Here is a 20,169-nt window from a genome sequence, read left to right as displayed (position 1 = left end):
AGCCTGAGCCCCCGGGCGATTTAGGCAGAATTGCCTAGGGTTTTTTTTGTCAGCAGGCATGTGTGTGCATTTTAGTCGAGACAGAGTCATCAACCAAGGTGTCGTGCGTAGCTAAGGCAGTTTTTTAGGGATCGGGCGAGATGGAGCTTGCTGATCCTAGCACCGGTGCAACCCACGTAGCCGAGGCAGTTAGTTTAGGGATTAGGCGAGACAAAGCTCGTGGATCCTGGCATCAGTGCAGCCCGCGTAGCCGAGGCAGTTAGGTTAGGGATCAAGCGAGACGGAGCTCACAGATCCTGGCGTCGGTGCAGCCCACGCAGCTGAGGTAGTTAGTTTAGGGATGGGCGAGATGGAGCTCCTGGATCCTGGTATCGATGCAGCCCGTGTAGCCAAGGCAGTTAGTTTAGGGATCGGGCGAGATGGAGCTCGCGGATCATGGCATCGGTGCAGCCCGCGTAGCCGAGGCAGTTAGTTTAGGGATCGGGCGAGACGGAGCTCACGGATCCTGGCATCGGTGCATCCTGCGCAGTAGAGGTAGTTAGTTTAGGGATTGGGCAAGACGGAGCTCGTGGATCCTGGTGTCGGTGTAGCCCGCGCAGCTGAGGTAGTTAGTTTATGGATCAGGCGAGACGGAGCTCCCAAATCCTAGCGTCGGTGCATCCCGCGCCGGGTGCTACCGAGGTAGTTTTTAGGTGTCTTGAGCCCCTGAGCCCTGTTTGGGCTTGATAGGGGTCAGTTGAGTTTTGTGCGTTACCCCATCCTTGGTTTCTCATGACTGAAGGGGCTGAGCTAATGTCACTTGCCTCGATGGCTCAGGCTCAAGCGACGTGCTCGATGAACTCGCTAACGGGTTGATCGAGTGAAATCCGGGCCCATCGTTCATGACAGGGTCAGCATAGCCCTCTTGTGACATTCCACTGCTCCTTAACCTACAACCCTAGTAGATGCCTAGGGTCGTTCCGGAGACCAACCTAGGTGGCCCACTGGCCTCCCCTTCGATGGAGATTCTGTGGGTTTGGCAGAGGTTTGGGATCAAACGAGAAGGTTGAGATGACCTTGTCTACTTCAGGGCAGACTAGGGCGAGGGCCTGCTCGGGGCTCGTCTATGTTTTCTCCCCTAGGCTCTGTTTGACACTGAGGTGGCCTCGAGCCCTTCAGTGGGCTGGCCTTTGCACCCCAGTCGGTCGTTGCTCATGTTGAATGAGGCAACTGAAACTTCGTGACGCAATACTGAAGCGTTGTGATGCATTTGACTGCATACGCAATGCTTTAACCCCTGAGCCCTCGGGCAATTTGGGTAGAATCGTTCAGGGGGCGTGGGTGTATGGAATGAATGCATGTATGGATGTATGAATGATTATATATAAAGAAATAGTGGGGGTTGGTAAAGTTACCTTGATGACTCGAGTGACTGGGGTTTGAGGAGCTCCAATCGGAAATGCCCAACCGGGATCCGTGATTGTTGTTCGTGACAGAGTCGGCATGGCCCACAAGGGGCATCCCTTTGCTCCTTACCTATCTCTCGGCGTTTGCCTAAGCTGTTCGATTAGACTCAGGAAGCTCATTGGTCTCTCCTGGTGGAGATCCTGTTGTTTGGGTCTTTCCAAGTTCCACCTGGGAAGGCGGAGGGCCGCCTGCGCATGGTGGTGCTTTGTTTCTCATGCCCGGTCATGCAGTAGTGGTGGGCCATACCCAGGCCACATCCTGTCTGACCAGGCGCTGTTCCGTCGGGCAGGGTGTGTCTCATCAGTCAGGGCGCGTCCCATCGTATCCCATCCGCATTGAATGGGGAAGGGAGAGGGTTTTTCTCCCCCGTCGTTTCGCCTTTCCCCGATCGCCATGCCTTTCCCAACTGCTGTGCCCCTTTCTTTAAGTAGGAGAGGGCTTTCGCCCCGTTCCTTCGCCTTTTCCTCATCTGCCATCTCTTCTCTTTCTTCCTTCTCAGCCAAGAGCGTTTGAGTGCCACGACGGTTCCTAGGAGAGAAAAAGGGGAGAACGAGGGAGAGGGGAAAACTCACAAATCCATTTGCGAATCCAAAGCAAAATGTCTAGCTAGAGGTCATCCATTGTGAGGGAGTCGGTGCTAGAGGCCTTCGCCGAGAAGGGGTTTCTACCAGCCGAAGGAGGTGGCACACTAGAGGGCTCTTGGGAGGGAGGATTTCTCACAACCTCGGGCTAGGCGAGGTTATTTCCTTCCTCGCCTTCAATGAGCGCGGGTTAGGATACCCCACGCACTGGTTCCTACGTTGGCTCCTCAATGAGTGGGGCCTGGAGTTGTAGCACCTCAATCCAACTAGGGGTGCTTGCATATCGCCGGCTTCGTCACCTGTGTGCGAGGCCTTCCTTAGGATAGAGCCGCACGTGGACTTCTTTCGGCAGATGTTATCTGGGTGAACTTTGTCGGTGGGGAGTCTACCCAAGACTACGTCGGTGGGGGGCTTCATGCTGCAGAAGAAACCAAGCGCGGGGGGCTCATACCCCGTGTATACCCCCTGCGATTCCAATCGGGGGTGGCACGGGGAATGGTTCTACATCAGGAACTTGATGGAGGTAGTGTTCCCTCCTTTCACTGGTAGGAGGACAGAGAGGCTGGATAGCTAGTCGTGGGGCCCTGCTAGTCGGCAAAAGAAGAAGGTGGAGATCATCGAGGCGGAGCTTAAGAAGCTCATGCGGCGTGGCCTTGATGGGGTGCGGATGTTCCACGCCCTCTTCTGCCATTGGGTTGCTCCATTGGTGGAGAGTAAGCGGCCAATGTGGAAGTACAGTGGCCCGACGGACCCCGACCAGTGCATTGTTGGAGGAGCTACCAAACAATGAGGTCTAGGAGTCGCCTCGACTAGGTGCTACAATTGAAGCCCAAAGAGAATGTCAAGGGAAAGCCCAGACCTCTTAACTCCTCGGTGGTGTCCAAACTGGTATGCTCCCTCTCTTTACTCCATGTTCTTTTCCCCTTTGCTTTCCTGTTTTTTGATTTTGAGTCACCTATTTTGTAGGGACTTGAAGCTTACAAGTCCCGACCGCACCTTCCAAATGGGCCAGAGGGCGCGGCTCGATAGGCCACCTAGAAGGAGGCGGTGGATGCCAAGAAGAAGAAGAAAGCCGAGGAGGCTCAGTGGAAGCATGAGAAGGAGAAGGAGATCACCCGACGCGTGCGGGCAAGGGAAAGTAGGAGTGACATCGAGTCAGAGTTCGAGTCAGAGCTCGAGTTAGAGGACCCCACAGAGGTGGGTGATGACATGATCTTCTCCGTAGAGGAGGAGATCCAGGAAGTTGTTGCGACCTTGGTGGAGTGTCATGATCCTATGGTCACGTCCGTCGGCGATGAGCAGGAGGCAAAGAGGCGTAGCGATGTTCCCGCGCACAGGAAGCATGCTACAAGCGTGGATGCCATCGGTGAACGGGAGGCGAAGCGGATGTGGTCACCATGTCCTTCCAAGGAGTCACCGGTCCTATCCTCGCCTACTGTGGGCATGGTGGGACAGGCCAGGCGGTTGGAAGAGTGGGCTCGTACCCATGCATCGTCAGGGACAGTGCCAGTGCGTGACCCACCATGGGGCTGATGCCCCGCCAGCTGCTCTGGTCGGCGTGCCCCGAGTAGAAGTTAGTGGTGATTCTCGAGCTGAGCAGGAACCGGTTGGGTCGACTCCGCCTTCAGGTTGAAGTGAGGGGGCAGCAGGTCATGGCCCAGGAGCGGTCCTTGCCCTATGGGCCCATTGACATCGGGTCGGAGCTTTAGGGTCGTATCGCTTACATCCTAGGTATGCCATTCTTTGTTTCTTTTCGATCTTGCTGTTGAGTTTTTTGGAGTGTGACTGACCTATACTTTTTTGACAGTGGCCAGATGCTGATAGGGTTGAGCATCACCCCAACTCTCATGGAGGAGGATTGGAGGCCCACCTTGCAGCGTGCCATGACGAGCGATGGGAGAGCAGGGTGGTGGTGGTGGGTCCTTCTCTTCCAGGGGAGGTGCCCCCAGGTTGATCGCCAGTACGACGGCAGTGGCGGTGATGGTGTTGGTGGTGATCCTAGTGATGATAGCGGAGGACGCATCGAAGGTGTCCCTTGTGGCCCCTCCTCCACCGATTGCGGTGGAAGAGGAGAGGGAGACCGAGCTTCTTGCCTCGCTGGGCAGAGGGCTACGCGGCTCACCCTCCCAGTTGGAGCTGAAGGCTCCAGGGGGAGATGCAATCGGGATGGAGCCGGAACACCTGCCTATGGTCCATGAAACTGAGGTGGTGGAGATCCCCTCCAACGACGAAGCAGATGACGAGGTGGAGCCGCCGGTGCTATCGCGGGAGCTGGCGGCGGTCTGGTCGGAGGCTAGGCCCTCTAGTGGGCTAGAGGAGACCGACCTAGAGTGGCCCTGCCCTGAGGACCCAACCAAGGTTCGGTTTGTCCTGTGGGACTTGTAGGAGTGTCAGCTCTGGGACATCCTTGGGGGGAGAGGAGTCACCATGGAGTCTGATCTCGCCAAGTTGTCGGTGAAGCTTGAGGAGGCCCAAGAGCGGGTTGACATCTAGCAATTGGTCAAGGTCGACCTGCACCAAGCCATGGTCATGAGTTTCCAACGTTTGTCCTTGACCCCTTGGTCTTTCGTTGGTTGCCTCAGCATACTCGCTTCTCATTTTTTGCAGGGGCTGGAGGAGATGTCAAGCCGTAAGTCCTGCTTCCTTCGGATGGAGCACGCCCGGATGGCTGAGCTTGAGCGCTAGCTAGAGTTCACCTGCCGCAAGCCCAAGGACCAGGCGGCAGAGGCGACCAAGATGTGGGTAGCGGAAGTGCTTGTGGTAGAGCGGGTGACTGCCACCGAGTGGGGGCTTGAGGCGGCCAAGGCCTGCTAGGTGGAGACCGAGGCGGCGCTGTGGAAGTCCCTGGTAGACACCGAGGTACCCTAGAGACCTTGGAGAAGGAGCGGAATGCCCTAGAGTCAGAGCGGAAGGCCCCATCAGAGGCCGACTAGGAAGCGCTTGCGCTTCGGGGCCAGGTGATGGGGACATAAGAGGCGAACGCCCAGCTGCGCGAGCAGGTGACTCGGTAGGTGGAGGGACTCTCCATCCTCGAGACCACCCACCTCGGTAAGTACCTTTTCTATTCTCAATGTGTTGGTTTCTTTCTTTAGCCTGCTTCTGAGCCTGTAGCCCTTCTTCCAGAGTTGGGTGGAAAGGTGGAGTCGTTGGAGCGGTACCTAAAGATGGCTAAGGCAACGACTGGCTGAAATGCGGAGGTGCTGGCCAAGTCCCTTAAAGAGCAATGTGCTCTCGAGGGGGAACTTGACCAGATACACAATGTTTCCTAGCTCATTGTCTCAAAGGTCTTCAAGTCAGCGCCAAGTACCAACGTGCCTGCCATCCGGCTAGCGGAGGTTCCAGATGAGGTTCGGGCCCTCATCACCGATGGGCTGTTCTACAGGACGTCGAGGGTGTTGACTTCGGTGGCGATGCACCACCCAGACCTGGACTTCGCCAACATCTGCAGCGGGTATGTCGATGGCTGGAGCACGAAGGACATCCAGTCAGCTTGGGGAGAGCCTGCTACCACATGCAAAGTTGGTGGCGCAGCAGGTCTCCACGTAGTGGGTGATGGATGCCCACCATGCAGACCTAGCTGATGGCCGTGTGTTAGGAGGACATCACCCAACCTATAGATGAAGTGGAGCCTAGGTCAGAGATGAACATCGCCCCACTTCCGATAGAGACGAATGTCGTCCCGCCGAAGAGTGAGCAGCCCATGCCCTCAGCCGGTCGCACCAATAGTCGATGTCATCGGGGAGCCATAGTAGAATTTCTAGAGTAGAAGTAGTGTAGCAGATGTAAAAAGTTAAGTTCATGGGGGAGCCCCCATGCAAACATTTTTTTGTACTCAATGAATATAATCAGGTCTCATTTTTGTGATGGGTTCACTTCATTCGGGGAAGTTTGTCCCAATTGTTCCTTAGCCTTACATTAGCATAATTTTGTTTTTTATTCTTTCTTTTTTGCACCTGCCCTTTTGTCTTGTAGGCTACAACTTTGGGAGCCCAAGTGTATCCCACTGTGGCTCAGCTTGCTCGTAACCGTAGGTAGAGGCGGGGTGCGATCGGTCGGAATGTTTAAAGCAAAGCTATGTAAGGTAATCAAAGGAACGAACCTACCCTTTTGTTTGGGCAAAAAGGTATTTGCCATATGATAGTAAATAAGATAGGTGATATTGCACCCCTATGGAGCCCCCTGAGAGACCCGGGCCAAAAGTGTTCAGATCGGGGCGCTTTGTACGAGCAATCGTTAAGTAAAAAATGTTAAGACTGAATCTTAGGGGAAGAAACGACGTAGTTGTTCGCTGTTCCAAGTGTTGGTGAGAATGTTGCCATTGTCATCCTTTAGTCAGGTAGGCAGCCAGTCTGATCATCTTGGTCGCCAGTATAGGGACCTTAGTCTTTCGGATCCTTGCCCGCTACGCCCCCTTTCTTGGCCGCTGCTTCTTTGCCTTTTCCTTCCTTCTGCCCGCCGGCCTATCACAGAAGGCGCTTGAGGAGCTCATAGTCCTTGTAGAGGTGTTTGATGGGGTAGGCATGGTTGGTGCACTGGGCTCTCCATGAGCTCGTTGAAGTGGTCCTGGAAGGCCCTTGCTAGGGCTGCTTGCCTGGGTGATCAGCCATGGCGACCAACACGGAGTTGGCCGGATCGGCGATGATCTTTTTTGTTCTTTTTGCCCCTCTGCGTGGAGGGGCCCTCATCCTGATGCCTCGCGCTTGGCCTTGCCTTTGTCCTGGCTTCCATTGAAGCACTATGGGAATGACGCTCTCTAGATGCAGTTGGCCAAAGGCCCTGTGGTCCCGGGCCATCCAGGCTAGGACTCCGATCGTCCTGACCGGCAACTACGCGTGGGGAGTGTTACACCACTCCTAGCGATGGTCTAGGTCGAAGGTCTATGTTCGCCTATCATCACTGTCAGCTCGATGGACGCCATCAGTCATGCCGGGACCGTACGCCGATTGCTGATGACGCTATGAGCGTCTCGGTTCGGCCCGAGCCTCTCGTGTATAGGCGGTCAGTGCAGAGCAAGCGCTAGTTCAAGCCAAGACATAGATGCGGCCTCCTGTGCCATGCTCGGTGGCTGTAGCGGTGAGCGGGTGGAGCGATTTGTCTGGTGCGTCCCCACTCCCCTATTGGGGAGAGAGGCCATGAGTCGGTGTTGTGATGCGGAGCTCTCTGCCTATTGAATGGTGGCGGTTTCCACTAGTGTTCGGAGCTTCCAGTGGATCACCTATTCTCGAGGGTTGTTCGGCTCGGGAAGGCCGCATAGAAGCATTGCCACAGCGGTGATGTTCTGGTCAGCCTGAGCGAACTATGGGGGATCGTTCCCCTGTTCATGATGTTGCGCTGGACCTGGCAGGGTTTAAGTAGAGAGTTTGCTCTGAATGAAGCATAGGTGCCTCCTCGTTGAAGTCTTCGTGCGTCCTAGAGCCGATGGAGGGTGCCCCTCCAACAGGCGCTGAAACAAGTGCCTCCTCACGGAGGTGCAGTACGCCGAGACGGTCGGCGATGAAGTCGAGGCTTCCGAAGAGGAAGGCTTGGGATGGCTTGAGGATGGGTGGAACCCACATCCCAATAGGCAGGGAGTGCAGGGAAACTCTAGTGAGCCAAAGAAAATTGTATCACCTAAGCCCGCCATGGCAAAGGTGGCGGAAAAAGCATTGAACGTACAACGTCTTCCCCACGAATGGCACCAACTATCAGTGCAGAAAGTGACCAACATGTAAATATTTGTAGTTTTGCTCTACGTTGTGATCGGAGGTGGCCTAGCACTCAATGATATAGGATTTATACTGCTTCAGGCAACATGCCCTACGTCCAGTTTGAGTCGGTCGATGACTTTATTCCTGAGCCCAGGTGCTTGAACTTTGCTGTGGGGTTACAAACGGAAGGGAGAAAGATGGGGGGTATAAGAGGTCCGGTCGGACTTTGGTCTGAAGGGCCGAGAGTGACGGGAGCCCCACTATATGCTAAGTGTTTGAGCGTGTGCTCGGTATAACTTTAGAGTGTCTAAAGTTACAGAGGGTGAATCAATGTAAGTGAACTGATCGATCCGAATGAACTGATCAATCTATCCATTTGGGAGAGAGTGCATCCCCTTTTATAGATGAAGGGGATGGCCTTATGGGTGAGAGGGAGAGAGTGCGTATGCTACTAAGTCTTGTTGCCCACGCCGGCGGGTACAAGATGATGGTAGGCGCCCACATTACTGTATAATGTCAGATGCACGTGGGAGGTTGTGTCGTCTTCTTCTAGTATGGCAGACGTCGGTGCCTGCCATACTGTTGATGCCTGCCATACTGTTGATGCCTAGAGGCACGTACAGGGTTTTACCATGTTTGCCTGATGTGGTAAATGCCGATGCCCACAACATTGTTGATGCCAAGAGGCATGTGGGGGGAGCCTTACCGTATTTGTCTAGTATGGGAGTTGATGGCGCCCACAACACTATAGGGGAAAATATTGGCGCCTACAACACTGCTTAGGTTCTGTCATGCCAGGGACTTCGCAGGGTACTGTCCTGCAAGTGTACAGGGTATAGTCCTTGGTATTGCAGTTGACTTGAGGGCCCTGTCTTACTTTCTCCGTCTATTTCCTGGTCCCTACTAAGCGGGCATCCCCGGTCGGTCGGTCCCAGTAGGCTCTGATTGCGCCAGTCGGAGAGGAACTATAAGCAGGGGTCCGGCGCATTCCCGATAGGAGAAGCAGGTCAGAGTTAGAAGTGGTGTTTTGGCTAGGCCTTCCAGTCAGAGTGGCCATCCAGAGGTGGGCCAGTGATGGAAGTGAGCGTTGTTCCTCCTTCATGAGGCCTTTTGGTCGGAGAGGCGGGCCAGAGTCAAAAGCGAGCGTCGTTCCTCCTCGGCCAGGCCTTCCGGTCAGAGATTGGATGGTCCTTTTGGCCTATCATTTAGGTGTCTAGGCCGGCCCAAGAGTTGCACGTCGTTTGCAACATTGTCTGCCAGGCCGAGCCTTTGCTGGGAAGTCGGTCCATGTGGGACCCTAGGTTTATGAACCCGACAAGAAGATTCCTGATGCGGAGGTTGCATTTGTGATTAGAAATCTTAGAAAGTTTATGAAGAAGAAGAGCAACCACAAGACCTATGGTGATGGAAAGAAGAGGTACAAGAAGAGATTTTGCTATGGATGTGGTCAAACCGGTTACTTCATAGCCGATTGCCCTAATAAGAAGAAGAAGCACAAGCACTGACAAGGATGAAGACAAGAAGAACAAAGGTAAGAAGAGAGGTGAAGCTCATCTTAGTGAAGAGTGGGAGTCAAATGATAGTGACTCAAGTGATGATGAGAAGAAGAAGGGAGCCACAAACATCGCCATCCACCATGCTTCCTCACCGACCATGATCTTTCTAGATTCGACTTCACCACCAAAACTCTTCCACAACCTATCTTCATCACCGAGGCTCTTCTTCAACTTCATTCGACAATGACTACTACACTCCAACTTGCCTCATGGCTAAGGGTGAGAAGGTAAATGTCTCATCCAATCCCTCTAGTGATGAGTATGATAGTTGTGATGAGAACATAAAAGAAATTGGAGCAACTATGGTAAAGAAATTTGGTAAAAAGGCCTTCACTAAAATAAAAATGCTAATGAATAAATTAGAGAAGAGGGATAGATGCTTAGAGATGAAAGGAGATATAATCACTCAAGAGAGAGAGAGAAAAAACCTTGCACTTGAAGCATCTATCGCCGAGAAAAAGACGAAGGTTGAGAAGTTAATCATAGAATTGTTTTTAGCCAATGACTCAATTGGGAAATTGACTACGGAACATTCCTCGGTTAATGATCAAGTAGCTAGCCTCAAGAATGAGAAGAGTATAGCTTAAGAAAGCCTCACAAGCTTGGAAGAAAATACCAAAATTTTGAACTAAACTATAGCACTCTTTGGTCTAGCACTTCAACTTCTCCTAAGACAACCGAAGACTCTAATATCTCCACTAGTAATGGTTGTAAAAGATGCTATAAAATTGATGTGAATGCATATGCAACTAACCTTGTTGAGTTGGAGAAGAAATACAATGGAGATTCATAGGTTGAAGATGATCTTGAAGAATGGGTGCAAGTGTCCAGAGCAATCCAACAAGACTATATACAAGTAATCAAGGCACCCATCAATCAAGGAAGGCATTGGCTACAATAGGTATGATAAAAAGGCCAATGGAAAGAACATGATCAATGGCGTGCCTTGTGTGAAGTTCAACAAGGGCATTGCTCTTGATGAACTTATATGCAAGGCCAACAACAAGGTCTACATTCCCAAGATCCAACCTACAAGTGACAAGACAATCAAGACAAAGCAATCCGAGGCCCCCAAGCCACAAGCACCACTTCCACGGTGCTATGCTAGTGACTATATGTGTTGTTGGGGTAAGCATGGCAAAATTGTAGTCAAGTATGTTGGTGCCCAAAAGAGGAAGGAGATTATGAGGAGTAGTTTGGGTGCTCAAGTTTTATGTGACTAACCCCCTAGGACCCAAATCATGTTGGATACCTAAAACAAAAGCTTGATTTGTCTTTGTAGGAATATTCCTCCTGATGGAACGAGTTGGGTGGTGGATAGTGGTTGCACCTATCATATGACTAGAGAGAAGGACATGTTTACATCATTCCAACCTAGTCATGACCAAAGTGGGAACATTGTGTTTGGTGACAATGGAAAAGAAGAAGTTCTCAGTTTGGGTAAAATTGCTATCTCAAATGATAATTCCATTTCAAATGTTTTACTTGTGAATTTGTTGAGATACAATTTGTTGTCCGTTTTGCAACTTTGTGAGATGGGCTACAATTGTCTCTTTATGGATAAGGGTGTGGAAGTCTATAGAAGGAATGATTCCTCTATTGCATTTATGGGTCATTTAAAAGGGAAACTCTATCTAGTTGATTTCACATCAAATAGAGTAAATCCTGAGACTTGATTAATGGCAAAATCTAGCATGGGTTGGTTATGACATCGCTGACTTGCCCATGTTGGGATGAGGAACTTGGCCAAACTTCAAAAAGGCGAACACATCCTTGGACTAACAAATGTCTCTTTTGAGAAAGATAGGATTTGTAGCGCATGCCAAGCGGGAAAGCAAGTTGGAGCTAAACATCCCATCAAGAATGTTGTGACAACCGAAAGGCCATTGGAATTGCTTCACATGGACATATTTGGACCATGTCACTTATATAAGGCCTTGGTGATAACAAATATGGTTTCGTAATTGTTGATGATTATTCATGTTTCACTTGGGTATTCTTTTTGCATGACAAGAGTGAAGTAGATGGCATCTTCAAGAAGTTTGCAAAAAGAGCCCAAAATGAGTTTGATGTCAATATCAAGAGAGTTAGAAGTGACAATGGGATAGAGTTCAAGAACACCAACATTGAAGAGTTCCTTGATGAAAAAAGAATCAAGCATGAGTTTTCGGTTCCATACACTCCACAACAAAATGGTGTTGTGGAGAGGAAGAACCGAATGCTCATTGAAGCCGCAAGAGCAACGTTGGATGAATACAAGACTCCAACCAACTATTGGGCGGAAGCGGTTAGCATGGCATGTCATGCTATCAACCGCTTATATCTTCACAGGAAAAGGGACAAGATCACCTACGAACTTCTAACCGGTAAAAAGCCTAAAGTGCACTACTTTAGAGTTTTTGGATCCAAGTGTTTCATACTTAACAAGAAATCCAAAATCTCAAAGTTTGCACCAAAGGTTGATGAAGGTTTCATGCTTGGTTATGGTACTAATGAACATGGATATCATGTTTTCAACAAAACCACCGGTTTGATTGAAATCACAGTAGATGTGACTTTTGATGAAACCGATGGCTCTCAAAAGGAGCAAGTCAATATTGAGATTGTAGGTAATGAAGAAGCTCCACATAAAGCCATCAAGAAGCTTGCAATTGGTGAAGTAAAGCCCATCGAAGATGAAGATGATGACAATATTGTGCATGTTGATCTTGATCCAACCACTCATCATGTTTCATCCAATGAACATGGTGAAGCTTCCACAATAAGAAATGCTCAAGATGGGAGATCAAATGAAACACAAGGTCATTCTCATAAAGATGGTGTCAACAATAAGAAAGCTCAACCTCAACTCAACAATGAAGAAAGAAGTGAAGACAACCCTCTAATCGATCATGACCATGATGATGAAGATGATGGCCCCTTCCAAAGATCAACTCAAGTGCCACATCCTAGAGTGCATCTATCCATTCAACGGGATCATCCCGTTAATAAAATATTGGGGAGCATCCGACGAGGGGTAACGACACGTTCTCGTTTAGCAAGTTTTTGTGAACATTACTCGTTTGTTTCTCCTTTGGAACCTCATAAGGTGGAAGAGGCACTTCATGATCCAGATTGGATGATAGCCATGCAAGAGGAGTTGAACAACTTCACTCGGAATGAAGTCTAGTCCTTAGTGGAAAGGCCTAAGCAAAATGTGATTGGAACCAAGTGGGTCTTCCACAACAAGCAAGATGAGCATGGCATGGTGACAAGGAACGAGGCAAGGTTGGTGGCTCTTGGATTCGCTCAAATTGAAGGCTTGGATTTTGGGGAGACCTATGCACTGGTGGCTAGGCTAGAATCAATTCATATTCTACTTGCCTACGCCGCTCATCATGATTTCAAGCTATATCAAACGGATGTGAAGAGTGCATTTCTCAACAACCCCCTATCTGAGTTGGTGTATGTAGAGCAACCACCGGGCTTTGAAGACCCCAAGCATCCCAACCACGTCTACAAGCTCAACAAGGAGCTCTATGGGCTCAAACAAGCCCCTAGAGCTTGGAATGATTGCTTGAAGGTTTTCCTACTCAAACAAGGGTTTGAGATAGGAAAGGCTGATGCTACTTTATTTACTCGCAAAGTCAATAATGATATCTTTGTTTGCCAAATATATGTCGATGACATAATATTTGGTAGCACTAATGTTGCTTTTTGTGAGGAATTTAGTAGGATTATGATGAATAGGTTTGAGATGTCCATGATGGGTGAGTTAAAGTTCATCCTTGGATTTCAAATCAAGCAACTCAAGGATGGCACGTTCATAAGTCAAACCAAGTACACCAAAGACATGTTGAAGAAGTTTGACATGGACAACGCCAAGCCCATCAAGACACCTATGCCAACCAATGGACATCTTGACCTTGATCAAGGAGGAAAGGACGTCGATCAAAAGGTATATCGCTCCATGATTGGATCCCTCTATTACCTTTGTGCATCTAGGCCTGATATTATGCTTAGTGTGTGCATGTGTGCAAGATTTCAAGCTAATCTGAAAGAATGTCATTTGATGGCTGCTAAGAGAATTTTTTGATATTTAGTGCACACTCCTAATCTTGGCTTGTGGTATCCTAAAGGCTCCACTTTCTAGTTACTTGGCTATTCCGATTTTGATTATGCCGGTTGTAAAGTAAACCAAAAGAGTACCACTAGGACTTGTCAATTTATTGGTAGGTCTTTGGTGTCTTGGGGCTCTAAGAAGCAAAACTCCATTGCATTGCCCACCGCTGAAGTCGAGTATGTGGCGGCCGATGCATGCTGTGCCCAACTACTTTGGATGAAGCAAACTCTCAAAGACTTTGGTTGTGAGCTCACCAAGATTCCCCTTTTCTGTGACAACGAGAGTGCCATTAAGTTGGCAAACAACACTATAAACCACTCTCGAACAAAGCACATACACATTCGGCATCTCTTTTTGAGAGACCACGAAGCCAAAGGAGATATCGCAATTCATCATGTGAGCACCGAAAAATAACTAGCCGATATCTTCATAAAGCCCCTAGATGAGTCAAGATTTTGTGCTCTAAGGAGTGAGCTAAATATCATTGATTCTCATAACATGGCTTGATGTCTTGCACATAATCTGAATGATCTAGAAAGAAGAAAATATTTGCTAAAGTTTTGTGTGACACTTTCAAAATCTATTTTATAATTTTCCTATGTGACTATTGCTTTGTGTTGGATGATTGAAATCTAGTCACATGTGAAAATGTTAATGTCCATCATATTTTTGCCCCACATGGCGTTGTGAGTACAAGTTAGGATGTTTTTCAGTCTTCCTACGTCGGAAGTCTTGGCTTGGTGCCAGAACTCCCACCTTAGAGCCGGATGTTCCGATGCAGATCTGTTTCGGTGCCCCTTTGACCACCCGTTTGACCACACATGACCTAGGGTTAACTTCCTTTGACTACGGCCGAGCCTAGTAAATTGCCATTCACTGTCTCCTCTCCCCTCTCACCCTCCCTCAAGCCGCACCATGCCCCCATGTTGCCTGCAGCCACCGTCGCCCATATCCGCCATCGCACCCATGCCCCGAGAGCTCTGGCCATCCTCGTTGTCGGGGGTTCTGGCTTCGTCCTTCCTCCAACTCCACTTAGGAATCCCAGCGCCACCGCTGCCTCCATTTCTCGACGCTGCTGACTTCTCTGCCTCCCAGTGTTCGTCGTCGCCCCTAGTGGTGGAGAGGTCGCCCAATCATTGGAAGAGGTGGTTTCTATCATGGATCTTCTCATTGGTGCTGCGGATTTGGTGTTTCTCCTTTTCTTCCTCTCTATCCCAAGGTACAACCTCCATGGCTAACCCTAACTTCCAATGTACCTTGCGATTTGGTTCTGTTCTTCCCCCCTCTCTACTCCTCTTCCTTCCTTATGTGAATGGTTGCATAGATTTGGAGCCCCATGTATGGATTGGCCACCAAAGTGCACCAAAAGTCCTAGCTCTAGGGCTAGAACTCTTGATCATCGGGAGTCCTGGTGATAGCCGGAACCTCTAACCCCTTGGTCTCTACTCCATCCATGTTTCTCCATCTCTAGGCTCTCATTCAACTTTCTTCTGCCTTGATTCTTAGTTTCTCTTCATTTTTCTCCGCAACGATGGCTTCTAGTAGTGATGACACTCCTCCGTGTCGTAGCGAGAAGTGTTCCAAGAAGAACAATGACCCTACCACATCCTCTCAGCTGACTAGATGCACCAAAGCGTCCCTCCCTCGTGATGCAGCTAGTGGTCATGCTCGTGCTGCTCATGCTCAAACCCAAGCTCCAGCTCTGCCCATTGGTGCTGCTGCTCAGGGAGTTCGTTCTCAGCCTTGGTGATGTCCCACTGTTGATCCTGCTGAGGAAGTTCTTGATCAAGAAGGGAGGACTATTGCTGAGGATGTGTGCACAATGACCCTGGCTTCTAGTCTAGGCTATTTTGGGATCAGCCGGTTGCTTCCGTTCACCAGTCCTACTCCATCCATCCGGGAGCCTCAGCGCACCCCCAATCCCGCTGGTGGCTACACCCCACACTTGATGGTGGATTATCATCACCATGTGGTTGAGATTCATCGTCAGCATGCCCAACCTCTCTATGATGAGCCCAAGGATTTGAGGATTGAGTACAGGTTCTGGGAACCATTTCATTTTGACTTCTATCATCATTTGGTTTATCTCCGCTACATCAACAAGAGAGAGGATCCTATGGTTTAGAAGAAGTCCATTGACACCTATGAACTTGGTAAATTGCCTGGGTTGGAGCTTAAGTAGCTGATCATTGACTTGAAGAGGATGGGGTTAGCGCAGCTGATGGAGTTTCGCAAGCTGTGGAACAACGAGATTATTTGTTAGTTCTATGCCTCCTACCACTTGGACATTCGTGAAGATACTCATGTCATTCATTGGACCACTGAAGGGAAGCACTACAAGGTTGACTTTCCTACCTTTGCTTGCCTTCTTGGTTTGGATCGTAGGGATCACCGCTCAACTACTATTGCTGAGATTTCCCCTCTTGCTATGGATGAGTATCAGTACATGTATTTGGATGGTCATCATGCTAATGGGCAAACAGTTTGGTTGAAGCCCTACTACTATGTGCTCAACAACATTCTTCATCAGATCTTATATCCAAAGCACGGTGACTCTACTTTTCTTCGTGATGACCTTCAGGTGGTTCTTGACTGTTTTGGCGATGAATTTACCAAGTTCTCTATTAATCAGTACATTTGGATAAAGATCTTTGATGCTAGTGAGGATGTGGGGAAGCACTACCCCTACGCTTTGTATATCATGCATATCATTGAGCATGTGTCATGCATTCACTTCCCTACAGACAATCCTCATAAGAAGCTCAAACTTTCCAACACGCTCTCCCTTCAGGGAAAGCGCGGGTTGGAGGAGATTGCTAAGGGCAAAGGCAAAGGCAAAAGTGATTCAGGCTCTTCCTCTCGCCGTGCTTCTCCACCATGTGCTATGTGCTCTTGCCATGCTCATAGTGAGGAGCCTTAGTCCTCCTCTTCCTCCAGTGGTAAGCCCCCCTAGCAATTTCAAGTTCTTCATGAAGTATCTGTTTGGAGCTTGTTGTGCGAGTGCTAAGTGTGAGCAAGATATGCTAGTGTGGATGCATCGCATTGAGCAGAAGCTTGACATTCACTCCGCACCGCCTTGGGACTTGGAGCAACTTCATGATCCTTTCGAGCTTTATGATGAGGATTGCAAGGAATACTATGGAGAATTGTCCGATTAGCCCCGCCCCCATGGCAAGTCACAAATGGATATCGATGATGAGGAGTACCATGAGGAAGATGATGATGACGATGATGATGATGGTGGTAGTGACCATGACGATGACGAGGACTACGACAATGAGTAGTTGCTTCTTTCACGCAGCCTACCCTTTTTGGCACTTGTTGACAAATGGGGGTGTTAGGCTTTGATCTTATTGTAATAAGTTAGTTGGTCGATTGGAGCTTGTGAGACTTTAAAACTTTTAGCTTGTATGAACTATGTCGTGTGGTGGCACTATGTGATGGACAACTCTATCTATGTGTGTGATGGATGATTGTAGGACAAGTAATGTTTATCTGCATATCTATTAGTCTCTACATGTGAATGGTGGATGTTATTTTGGATGGCCATGTGTTGTTTCAAGTTGTTACTTTGAGATCTTGGCCATCATATTTTCTTTTACTCGTTGTGTGAATATCACATGTCATATTGCATCTCCTTTTTCATGGATATTCACTTGTCCACATACACTTGTTGCATCCCACGGATTGCAAAATTTAGGGAGAGTTTCTATCTTAATATATGCAAGTGATGTGTTGATGATCATCATTGAAATTCAAATTCATTGCATATATTAAGGGGGAGCTCTCTGTAAATTTTGGGGTTCAAAAGCTTTAAATTCTTATATTTTTATGAAAGCCTAAATTGGTTGTCATCAATTACCAAAAAGGGGGAGATTGAAACTGCATTTGCCCCTATGTGGGTTTTGGTGTATTGATGACATCCAAATTAGGGACTAATGAGATCTTAATGAGATATATTGGAGCTTTAGTCCCTTGAATGCTTTAAAAGAGTTGATCTAAGATGAAATGATATCCCTCAATTCTTCAAGTGCAAAAAGCGGATGAACCCAAAGTGCTCTCCAAAGCTTTTGTGTTTTGTTTTGGTTTAGGTATGTTGTACTATAAAGAGGAATACAAGTTTAGGTGGTCTGAGGAAGATAGAGTGCTCAAGCATAAAAATAAAATCAAAAGAGAGACACAAAATCACCTCACGAACACTTGGACATAGTTTGTGGACTTTTGATAGTCAGAAGACCCAATGTTTGGTGCCGGAAGTCTCAGCGCTTGCTGACTTAGCGGCAGCCCGCCTGCGCACCTTCGCCTGTCAAAAGTCCCGATAGAAGTCAGGAGTTCCTGGTGCTGGAAGTCCCAACGCTTTGGGACTTAATCGCCTAGCTTGCCAAGTCTGTCGGGAGTTCTGACGGAAGCCGAAAGTCCCAGCGACTGCTGGGAGTTTCGACAATATGCGAGCAAGCCCAGTGGACTGTCTGTGTGAACAATATTTTTGTGTAGTGCTGGAAGTTCCAGTGATCTGTGTCAGAACTTCCGACTCAAATCTGAACGGTTGGATTTGCCTATGAGTATAAATAGCTCTCTCCTCTCTTCTAACTGAGCACCACTCATTCATTGCTCACCAACCTTCATCCAAAACAGCTCCCAAGCATTCAAGGCGCGCCTCTCCTCTCCCCTTTGCTCCAATCTTCAATCCCCCTAGGGTTTTGAGTGAAAGGAGAGTGGATTGAGTGAGAGAATCACTTTGGCAAGCTTGAGCACTTGATTTATCCATCAAGCTGGTTGCATTTGCGACTATTACTCTTGGGTTCTTGAAACCCTAGCAGCTAGGCGTCACCCAAGAGCTTCCATCTTGTGGAAGAGCCTTGAAAAGTTTGTAAGCTCAAGTAACCTTTGTCGTTGCTTTGAGAGAGGCAAGGAGGTGGAAGAGACTCCGACCTTTGTGGTCACCTCAACAACAAGAACATAGAATCTCCTTCATGGGGTTGTCGAACCTTGGGATTAATTCTTGTGTCCCACGTGCTTGTTGTTGTTGTGATTTGTGCTATCATATTTATTCTTGTCGATTTGTATTCCTCCCCAACTCTCCTCGTAGGATTTGGACTCGATCTATGAAGCGGTGACCTTTCAGTGTCAAAGGAGCAACCCCAACACTTCATTTTACGACTAGGGAGTGGGGTTGCAACCCCAACATTTCATTTTAGCACTTGTAGTGAAATTCTCGTAGGTGCCGGAAACTCCTGGCTGTTTGCGTCGGAACTTCTGGCTACCAAAAGTTTTGGCCCAAACTGTCGGGACTTCCGACTGTCACTGACATTTAAATTTGAGATTACGCACAAAAAATTTAGATACGCCTATTCACCCCCTCTAGGCATTGTTTAGATCCTTTCAACATGTAACGGCCATGACACGGCACATGGGCCAATATAAACAAAATACGTTGTATAAATCCATCCTACCATGTGGTTGAATTAGAAAAAGAAACATGGGTAGCTCAGGGCGTGACACGTGGCCCAATAAAATACTGGCATGCGGATGTACAACATCGAGACACATGGTTGAGTAAAAGAAAGACATATGGGGTATTGTGGTCACGCCATGTGGACCAATAAAAATACGACACTTGGTCCAATGAAGAAGTGACACGTGACCCAACCACACCACAACCCGTGTGCCAATAGAAAACTGACATGTGAAACAATAGGGTCCCAACATGTGGTCTAGTAAGAACCTGAAACATGCAGGAACCAGAGATGGCCATGTTGTGCAATAAGAAGGTGACACGTACCTGAACCAACTCCATTGGAACCGGCTATAGCATGTACACGTGGAAAGCATCTCCAATGGAAGCACCTGCCAGCGTGGCTGCCCCTGCCACACATTCCAAAGCAGTTCTATGATGATCAGTTTTATCATCATAGAATTGCAAGAATGATGCGACTTCTATGGCAAACCATTTTCATCATAAATTCGTCATAAAACTAAAATTATGATGAATTTGGCTCCTTCAGTGATGAAAGCTGATCGTCATAGAAGTGGATATTCCTAGTAGTGGCAGGCACTGAGGTAGGGGATCCAGATCTGCTTGTACCATCGTCGAAGCTAGGGTTCATAATTGTATGAGAGAGGGTGCGGCAGGAGAGTGGAAAGGGAGTTAAGCTGTTGTGCCGACGGCGTCTAGGGTCTAGAGCAGGGGTGGCAGAGGGGGCGGCTAGAGAGTGGAAAGGGAGGCCATGGGACTAGGATTTGGAGCTGGAAGAGAGACAGTGCGGTTAGAGAATGGAGATGGAGGCGGAGACGATGACTCTTTGTGCTTTTATGTGGCCATCACATTACCACAAATGCCCTTGTCTAAAATCGATGACTTGATAAACCTATTTTTCATGCGGAGGGCAAAAGAGAGACATCTAATTTTCGGTGCATGTTGGCGGGACTGCTCGGCGTGGTGCGAAATCTAATTTTCAAGGAGTGTTGGTGGAACTGCTCGGCACGCGGGCGCGATGCTCAGCAGAGACCGGAATTTATATTCCGTGTTTTAATAGAAAATGATTACGACAAAATGTTACTTACCTAATATCCATCTTTTCATTTTTTTCTCTGGTGCACCTGTATATCCGATGAGTTAGTTGTTGCCTTTTTTGTTTTTTATAATAGTATAAATAAACATAAAACTAAAATAGGATGATAATCAATAAATAATTAAAATTTGCATGAATTTGACACCTAAAAATTACCAAAAAAATAAACCAACTCGCTATAGCTTGTTGCGCTGCACCTGCCGATTTTTTGTGTGTGTGACTGCA

This window comes from Miscanthus floridulus, chromosome 16, assembly GCF_019320115.1.
Source record: "Miscanthus floridulus cultivar M001 chromosome 16, ASM1932011v1, whole genome shotgun sequence".
NCBI lineage: Eukaryota > Viridiplantae > Streptophyta > Magnoliopsida > Poales > Poaceae > Miscanthus > Miscanthus floridulus.
The sequence above is the reverse complement of the archived record's forward strand: the minus strand, read 5'-3'. Positions refer to the sequence as shown.